The sequence below is a fragment of the Mustela nigripes genome, chromosome 10 (assembly GCF_022355385.1).
Source record: "Mustela nigripes isolate SB6536 chromosome 10, MUSNIG.SB6536, whole genome shotgun sequence".
Classification (NCBI taxonomy): Eukaryota; Metazoa; Chordata; class Mammalia; order Carnivora; family Mustelidae; genus Mustela; species Mustela nigripes.
Window position 1 is genome coordinate 38,579,555 of NC_081566.1, and position 9,673 is coordinate 38,589,227.

Sequence of the window (9,673 nt, forward strand, 5' to 3'; positions counted from 1 at the left end):
ACCTTGAGATCACCACCTGAGCTGAAGGCAGAGGCTTCACCCACTGAGCCACCCAGATGCCCCTCCCTGCCATTTTTAGTAGTTTCATCATAGTGTCAACTTTGGGATCCCATAAAATAGTCCATAAGTAGCTCATAATACTATGATCCCATAGTATCAACTATGGGATCCTAATAAAAATTATATTATAAAAATAATATATATCTAGCCTTCTGGGATCCTTTTTTTTTTTTTTACCATTCAGCATGTTTCTTTGATTCCTCAAAGTTAAGTGTAAACAAGCAGTAGAACATTTATTTTTACTGCTATAATATTGTATGTCCATAAAGCTATTTTTGTGTAGTTATTTATCCATTTTCATGTGGACACTTGAGTTGTCTCCAATATTTTGTGCATGTTAGAGGCAAATTTGCCATGAAGCTAATGAAATTTGAGCTTCGGAGCCCTACAGTCCCTTGCATCCCATCCATATCCGTAAAAAAGGACTCTTGTCAATGTGTTCACGTTGTTATATGTTTTTGTAAAATCTTCAAAAGAAGGATATATAAACCACAATGGATTAGGACCACTTTTTCTTTACACTCCAGCTTCCACTCCTTTAACACTTCTTAAGTTGGATGGTGATAGATAGCAGCAGGCATTTGGGGATTGAGCCAAAGTGGGTTGAGTTGCAGATACATTTTCTTGAGTTCAGTGGGATGTATTTTATGGGTTTGCAGTCTGTTAATATTAGACTATTGCTTTCCATCCCATGGTAGGAAGGTGTAGGGACAAATATCACATCAGGATCTGAATGTGTCCTACAGCATCCAATGCCAGAATTATACACATGTTGAGGAAGAAATATAGTTTGAAATGTCAGGAGCTAGAACCTGGTCTGTAAAAATGTGTTAGATCTGTAAAACTGAGTAGAGGATCGAGTTCGGACCAATACATAGTCAAATGGAAGTTCTCCCATTAGGAATGTATCCATGATTATATGATTATAAATGTATTTTACATTTTTTCTTTATTGATGGGAATCATACAAAGTAAAATTTATCAGAATCCCTGAATTTGTAGATCACAGACCTAGAACAGATAATACAGTGATTCTGTCCAGACGTTTTTTTAATATCCCAAAGGTTAATAATTTTAAGAAGCTAAATAAACCATTGCTAAAAGAAAGACTTTGCCTTTTTATTCTCGCTATGTAAACAGTATATTGTCTTAAGAAGAGGGGAACAAAGAATATGCAGCAAAAAAAGAAAAAAGTATAGAAGTGCATAAAATATAAAACATGGCATGGTACTTTCCTGGGTTTTGTCACTTTTCCAACTTGTTCTGATTTTTCTCCAACTATATAATGTCATGCCTTACAAAACCCAAATCTGCCCCTGGCAATTACTAACAAGGCTGGTAGGAGCTTTCTCGGCACACTTCCTGTGGATGTATCCCAGTCTCATCTAAACTCAGAACACTGCTAGGTAGGGGAGTATGGGGTGTTCAGCTTTAAAAGATAACACTGGGGCCAGCTAGGTGGCTCAGTCTGTTAAGCATCTGACTCTGGATTTGGCGCAAGTTGTGATCTGGGGGGATCATGGGATCAAGCCCCATATCAGACTCCGTGCTCAGTGCAGAGTGTGCTTGAGATTCTCTCCCTCACTCTTTCTCCCTCTGCCCCTCCCTGCCATGCTCACTTGTGCTCTTTCTTTCTTTCAAATAAATCTTTTAAAACCCTTGAAAAAAAAAAAAAAGATAATGCTGTAATGTTCTCAAAGTGGTGGTACCAGTCTATACCACCAGCAGCACCCATAAGCCCTTTCCTGTTACTCCACATTCCTGCCAAACCTTGTTCTTGTCAGACTTCTTAATTTTCCTCGTCTACTGATAATAAATCACAGTACCCTCAGTTTGAGCCTTTTTGCATATGCTGGTTGTCTGTTCATGTTTCTCTTCTACTTCTAAGAGTTTTTCTTAGAAATATTTTATTGATACTAATATTTTATTAATTGTACGTGTTGCAAGTATTTTTTCCCTGTTTATAGCATGTGTTTTTTCAAGTATTAAAAATATTTTTTACTCTATTTTGGAAAAAATAATCAAACTGACAGAAGAGCTTCAGGACTAATACAACAAACTCCTGTATACAATACCCTTCAGTTCACAGTTTGCTCTATTTGTGTATAAAATAGACAATCTAGGGGCACCTGGGTGGATCAGTGGATTAAAGCCTCTGCCTTCGGCTCAGGTCATGAATCCAGGGTCCTGGGATCAAGCCCCGCACCAGGTTCTCTGCTTGGCGCTGGCCTGCATCCCTTCCTCTCTCTCTCTACCTGCCTCTCTGACTACTTGTGCTTTCTATCAAATATATGAATAAAATCTTAAAAAAATAGATAATCTTTACATTATTTTGTTCATCTATTTGAGAATAAGTTGCAGCATGTATCCCTGAAAACAAAAATATTCTTTTAGATACCCATTTTCAAATTTAGGTAGTTTAACATTGATATAAGACTAGTATGTTACACGTAGTCCCTATTGAAATTTGACCAGTTGTTCCAATAACATACTTTTTTTTTTTTTTAAGATTTTGTTTATTTATTTGTCAGAGAGGAAGAGAGAGAGAGAGAGCACACAAACAGGCAGAGAGGCAGGCAGAGGCTGAGAGAGAAGCAGGCTCCCTGCCGAGCAAGGAGTCCATGAGGGACTCAATCCCAGGACACTGGGATCATGACCTGAGCCGAAGGCAGAGGCTTAACCCACTGAGCCACCCAGACATCCCTCCAATAACATTCATTAGAGCAATTAGCTGGGATCCAGTCCCAGATCTTTTCACTGTTTTTATGGAGACTTTCATGAATAAAAGTTAAGTTTTATATAGTCGAATGTGTCAATTCTTTCTTCTGTATTTTGCAACTTTCTTCTGTATTTTGCATCTAAAAAAATCCTTGCCCTGCCAGGGGTTGAGGGGATTGGGGTAGGGATGACTATGTGAAACACGGGTGAGTTTTCAGTCGGTGAAAGCATTTTGTATGATACTATAATGGTGGATACGTGTTGCTAAACATTTGTCCAAACCCACAGAATGTACAACACCAGGAGTGAATCCTAAATAACCATAGACTTAGGGTGAAAATGATGTACCAGTGGAGATCCATCAGTAGTAGCAAGCATACCACTCTGGTGGGGGATGTGGATAACAGGAAAGGCCTTACATGAATGGGCAAGTCGGTTTATGGAAAATCTCTGTAGTGGCCTCTCAATTTTGCCGTGAACCTCAAATTGCCCTTAAGGGGGGAAAAAGGCTTAGAAAAAAATCTTTGCCCACCCTAAAGTCAGAAAGGCACTTCCTTGAATTTGGGAGGAAACTTTAGAAGTTTTGGCTTTCACATTTAAACCATTAGTCCCTACAGAGTTCGTTTTTGTTTGGTATGAAATGGAAATCTATTTCTTTGTTTTCCAAATGGCCAGCCAATGTTCCAAATACCATTTATTGAAGAATACTTTCTCCAATGATCTGCAATGTCATGTTTGGTCATACATCAAGTTTCCATGACATACAAGTCTGTTTCCAGACTCACTATTCTCTCCCAAACTGTCTATCCCTGTGATAATACCATTCTGTCTTAATTACTTTACCTTCGTAAGTTTTGCTATCCATTTGAGCAAGTTTTTTTCAGGAGTGTGTTGCCTAAGGATTATCTTCCTCCCTCTCTCTTTGCCCCTGCCCCTACTCCCATGTTCTCTCTCTATCTAAAATGAATAAATAAAATCTTAAAAAGAAACATGTTTTTGAATTGTTCATTGGTTTATAAAATGAAATTTACATATTTTTAATATATTTATATAATTTCATTTTTACAAATTTTATAAGTCACCTTGCTAAATGCTCTTCACATTCTAATAATTTTTCGTTTTTGTTTTCTAAAAATAACTAATCTTAAGTAATGATAGTTTTGTTTTTCTTTTCCTTTACTTTCTCTTACCTTACTATGCTGGCTGGAACTTGATTATGGTGTTGAATAAGTGTAATGTTAGTGGACATTTGTGTCTAGTTCCTGATATCAAAAGACAATAAGTTAAAAATAAATATATAAATAAATAAATGCCTTTATTTTTTTAAATGTTTTATTTTTTATAAACATATAATATATTTTTATCCCCAGGGGTACAGGTCTGTGAATCGCCAGGTTTACACACTTCACAGCACTCACCAAAGCACATACCCTCCCCAATGTCCAAACCCCACCTCCCTTCTCCCAACCCCCTCCCCCCAGCAACCCTCAGTTTGTTTTGTGAGATTAAGAGTCACTTATGGTTTGTCTCCCTCCCAATCCCATCTTGTTTCATTTATTCTTCTCCTACCCCCTTAAGCCCCCATGTTGCATCACCACTTCCTCATATCAGGGAGATCATATGATAGTTGTCTTTCTCCACTTGACTTATTTTGCTAAGCATGATACGCTCTAGTTCCATCCACGTTGTCGCAAATGGCAAGATTTCATTTCTTTTGATGGCTGCATAGTATTCCATTGTGTATATATACCACATCTTCTTTATCCACTCATCCGTTGACGGACATCTAGGTTCTTTCCATAGTTTGGCTATTGTGGGCATTGCTGCTATAAACATTCGGGTGCACGTGCCCCTTCGTATCACTATGTTTGTATCTTTAGGGTAAATACCCAGTGGTGCAAAACAACATGGAAAACAACATGGAGGTTCCTCAAAAAGTTGAAAATAGGACTACCCTATGACCCAGTAAATAAATGCCTTTAATTCACGATTCCTCATTAAGAGTGATGTGTGTTGAAGGTATCTCAAAAACACTTTTTTTAAAACAGATTTTATGTATTTATTTGATAGACACAGTGAGAGAGACAGCACAAGCAGGGGAAGTGGGAGAGAGAGAAGCTGGCCTTCTGCCCAGAAGGGAGCCCAATGAGGGGCTCCATCCCAGGATCCTAGGACCATGACCCCAGCTAAAGGCAGACATTCAACAACTGAGACACCCAGGCACCCCTCAAAAACACTTTAAGAGATTTTTTTCTTCCCTGATCTATCAGTATTAAAAATTATAGGTTTTTCAAATTTTAACATCTTTGCACTCCTGAGATAAACCTTATTTGGCCATGATTCAGTATCTTTTATATACCTGACGTTTTACGTTTAACCTTTTGTTTAGAATAAATTGATGCTTATCAGTGAGATTGACCTATATTTTTCCTTTGTCACACTTTCCATGGATATATAATCATCAAACACTCAGTTGCGGAATATTTCCTGCAATCATTTATATAAGACCTAAATAATTCGGGAATGTCTGGCTGGCTTTGTCAGTAGAACAGCTGACTCTTGGTCTCTGGATCATGAGTTGGAGCCTCATGTTTGGTAACGAGGTTACTTAAAAAATTTTTTGTTGTTGTTGTTTTTTTTTAAAGATTGAAATCGTCTGCTGGAAGTTCAACACACTCCCTATAAATTATCTGGGTCTGAGGTTTATTTTGTGTATATGGAAAGATTTTTCCCTTTAGATTTATTGTCTTTAGTATCATAGGACCAGATAGCCTTTCTCAGGGAATTCTTGAATTGTTTCGTAGTTATATTTTTTAATGTCCTTTTTAACTGTTTTTATATTTATTTTCTCAAAGTTACTCATTTTATCTTTTTTTTTTTAAGATTTTATTTATTTATTTGACAGAGATCACAAGTAGGCAGAGAGGCAGGCAGAGAGAGAGAGGGGGAAGCAGGCTCCCTGCTGAGCAGATAGCCTGATGTGGGGCTCGATCCCAGGACCCTGGGATCATGACCTGAGCTAAAGGCAGAGGTTTTAACCCACTGAGCCACCCAGGCGCTCCTCATTTTATCTTTTAAAAATATGTTTAATATATAATTATGCCTCTCTTTCATTCCTTTGACCTTTCATTATTTTCTTTTTAAAGATTTTTATTTATTTACTTGAGAGAGAGAAAAAGAGAGAACACAGAAAGAGAGGGAGAAGCAGACTCCCCGCTGAGCAAGGAACGTGACGTCAGACTCTATCCCAGCACCCCAAGATCATGACCTGAGCCAAAGACAGACGCTTAACTAACTGAGCCACACAGGCGCCCCTCTCTCATTTTTTTTTTTTTTTCTTAATCAATTTCACCAGAAAGATCATCTTGTTGTATAGTGTTTTGGGTTTTTTTTTTTAAAGATTTTATTATTTATTTGATAGACAGAGATCTCAAGTAGGCAGAGAGGCAGGCAGAGAGAGAGGGAGAAGCAGGCCCTCCACTGAGCAGCCCAATGTGGGGCTCGATCCCAGGATCCTGGGATCGTGACTTGAGCCAAAGGCAGAGGCTTTAAACCACTGAGCCACCCAGGCGCCCCAAAGAATCAACTTTTGACTTTGTTGGTCATCCTCTCTAAAGTATGTTTGTTTTTTTGTTTCACTGATTTCTGTTCTTTTCTCCCACCTCCCACCTCCCTATCTTTTCTACCCTCTTCAGATTATTCTGTTGTTCTTTTTTAATCTCTCTCAATTAATGAGTATATTTTCAACCTCCCTATTTTTGTAATATAGAAATTAAGGCTATAAGTTTTCCTCAAATTACAATTTTTCTACATCCCACAGTTTTGATCTATAGTATTTTTATTTAGTTCTGGTATTCTAAATTTTATGTTATTATTTCTTCTTTAAAATGTAAGTTAAAATATTTTTAATTCAACATATATTTATATGTATATTTTTTACATATACATTTATTGCATTATGGCCAGAGAATAAATATGACATCAGTTCTTCAAAGTATCTTGAGACTTCCTATGTGCTATGTGTCCCTGGTCAATGTTTACAAATGTCCTAAGCCAGAGAAGAATGTTTATTTCTTCTAAATAGATAGGTACAATGATGTATATCAAATCAATCAAAATGAGTAGATCAGATTTGCTACATCTTTACTAATAATGTTCATGTTGGTCCATCAGGGGGCCTTTCATCCATGAACATATAAAAGAGATCAGTCAGTCTCTCCTTACACTGGTGGATTTGTCTACTTTCCCCTGTAGTTTCTGCAATTTTAGCTGTGTGTATTTTGGGGCTGTTTTATTTTAGAATCAATATTTGTAAAACCATTTAACCACTAACATGTCACAGAATCTTAGATTCGAAAATGTTCACCAGAGTGCAGTCATGACCCCTGACACTCGCCTTGCCCAGACAGGAGGAATGGCTTTATAGCACCCTGCTACACGACCAGCTGACTTATTGAAGACCTTTATTTATTTTTTAAAGATTTATTGATTTATTTGAGAAAGAGAGAGGGAGAGAGCACATGGCAGAGAGGGGCAGAGGGAGAGGGAGACTGTCTTAGGCAGACCCCGTGCTCAGCGCAGAGTGCAAAAGAGCGGTCCATCTCATAACCCCAAGATTACAACCTGAGCCCAAACCCAAAGTCGGTCACTTAACCCCTTACTGAGCACTTTTAGAAGCAGTAGGCTTCCTACCGATGGGCAGCCCAGTTTTTCATTGGACATCTGTGCTTGATCATAGTTACCATTTAATTAGATTTCAAGAACCAGGTATTACATAAAGCACTTTACAAACATTATCATGTTTAATTCTCAGTACAATCTTAAAAAGTAGGTACTTTATTCAGATTGTACTCGTGAGGAAATAGAGGAATTAAGCAACTTGCTCAAGGTCACACCAGCAGTGGTTGAGCTGCAGGAATTTAACTCTAGGTCTGTCAACTAAATTCCTAGACTACACTTCCAATCTTGTTCTTTTTTTAAAGTAATCTCTACCCGCTACGTGGGACTCAAAGTCAAGACCCTGAGACCAAGAGTTGCATGCTTTACTGGATGAGCCAGTCAGGTGCCCTCACACTCCTAAGTTTGCTTGTTTGTTTTGTTTTTTAGGGGGGCAGGGCAGAAGGATAAGGAAAATCTCAAGCAGACTCCCAACTGACTGTAGAGCCCTGCACAGGTCTGAGATCATGATCTGAGCTAAAAACAAGATCCAAGCACTTAACTGACTAAGCCACCCAGGTGCCCCTACATTCCCAAGTTTTTAATGTTAGGTCTACAATCACGTCACTCTAACCACCATTTTTAATGTTCCCAGCACTTTCCAATTCCTTGGAAATAACTCCAGCTAATATGCGTTCTATAACCCTACCCATCTTTCTTCAGTTTTCTCATAGAACCTTTGGCCCTTTGCCATATGCCTTTGTGTATTTTTATTGCTACTTTCAGAAACCAGTCCATCTTTATACGTGGAATGCTTCATTCTTCACGCACAGTCTAGTGAGTTACAACTCATTTCTGCATGTGAGTTAGGCCTGCTGGATGAAGTCTAGTATTTAATATCGAGTCCTTTATCTTTCAGGGTTTATAAGTCAAACCTCAGAACCACACAGGTCTCACATGTCTATCCTTTAATAAAGAGCCCTGATTCAGATTTCTTCTTACGTCTCCCAGCGCATGGTCTAATTAGCTTAAGCTGCTGGTTCTCTTTTCTTCACCAAAAGTCTTCGCTGACATGGTTGTATCATGGCCTTTTCATTGTGGGACCCCAGAAAACCTTCCCTATAGTAGCTCACATGGAAGTCACAGATGGCATTACTAACACATTCCTGTTTTGCATTATGCTTTACGGCAGGGAGGGACAGGAAAATATCCAGGGTGACTCAATCAGACAAGAGTCGTGGAATGTATACATCCTGCACAACCATTCTGAGAGTTTGCCTGAAGCTGTGTCTTAGAACAGGAAATGCTGCAAAACTGTGAGCTGACCTGTATGTTATTCTTCGGTGCTGTTGAGACATGTATAGGAATAATAATGCCTACCATTCTTTCATCCCAGGAATCTTTAGTCTCACACCTATTCGTTTATAACTACTCCTTACTCTTTATATGTGAGGCTTGGAAAACCTGTCTGAGTATAGGTCAAGGTGAGGAGACTCAAGCACAGGGCCACACATCTGGCTGCCATTGATCTTTTTTTCACTTGTAGCATCATCATGGATCAGACCACAGCTCTGACCCTACCACTTTCTGCCTTTGGTATCTGTTTCCGATAAGTCATGTGACAACACCTTCAAATTCTAAAAATTGGATTATTTAATCATTCAACATATTTGTGGCATCTACCATGGGGCAGACCTGGGGATATCATGATGAACAAGAAAGTCACAGTCTGTTCTCACTCAAGCTTACAGTGGAGGTGGGGAGACAGTTACAAGGGTAGTAAGGGCTCTGACAGGGGAAGTACAGGATGTCCTAGGAAGGTATAGTGTGGACACGTAATCCAGATCTGGAGGATCAGGGAATACTTCCCAGAAGAAATACCCTCTAAAGTGAGATCTGAAGACTGACGAGGAATTGGAACAATTAAAACAGGAAACAGAAAAGAAGGGAAAGACCCAAAGTGAGAGTGTGGCCCATCCAAAGAATGAAAAGGAGTCAGGTGTTACTCTGCTTAGGTCAGATTATGCTGCAGCAACAAATGGCCCCATCTCAGGACCATATAACAACTAAGGTTTCTTTCTCATTTGTGCTGCAATGTAGAGAAAAGATTGTAGGGGATGATGTAATACGGAGAAAAAAATGTAGGGAGGTAAAGCTGAGATAAGAAGGCTAAGGCAGTAATTCAAGCAGGAAAAGATGGTAGGTTGAACTAAGGTAGTGAGAGTGGAGGTATAGGGAA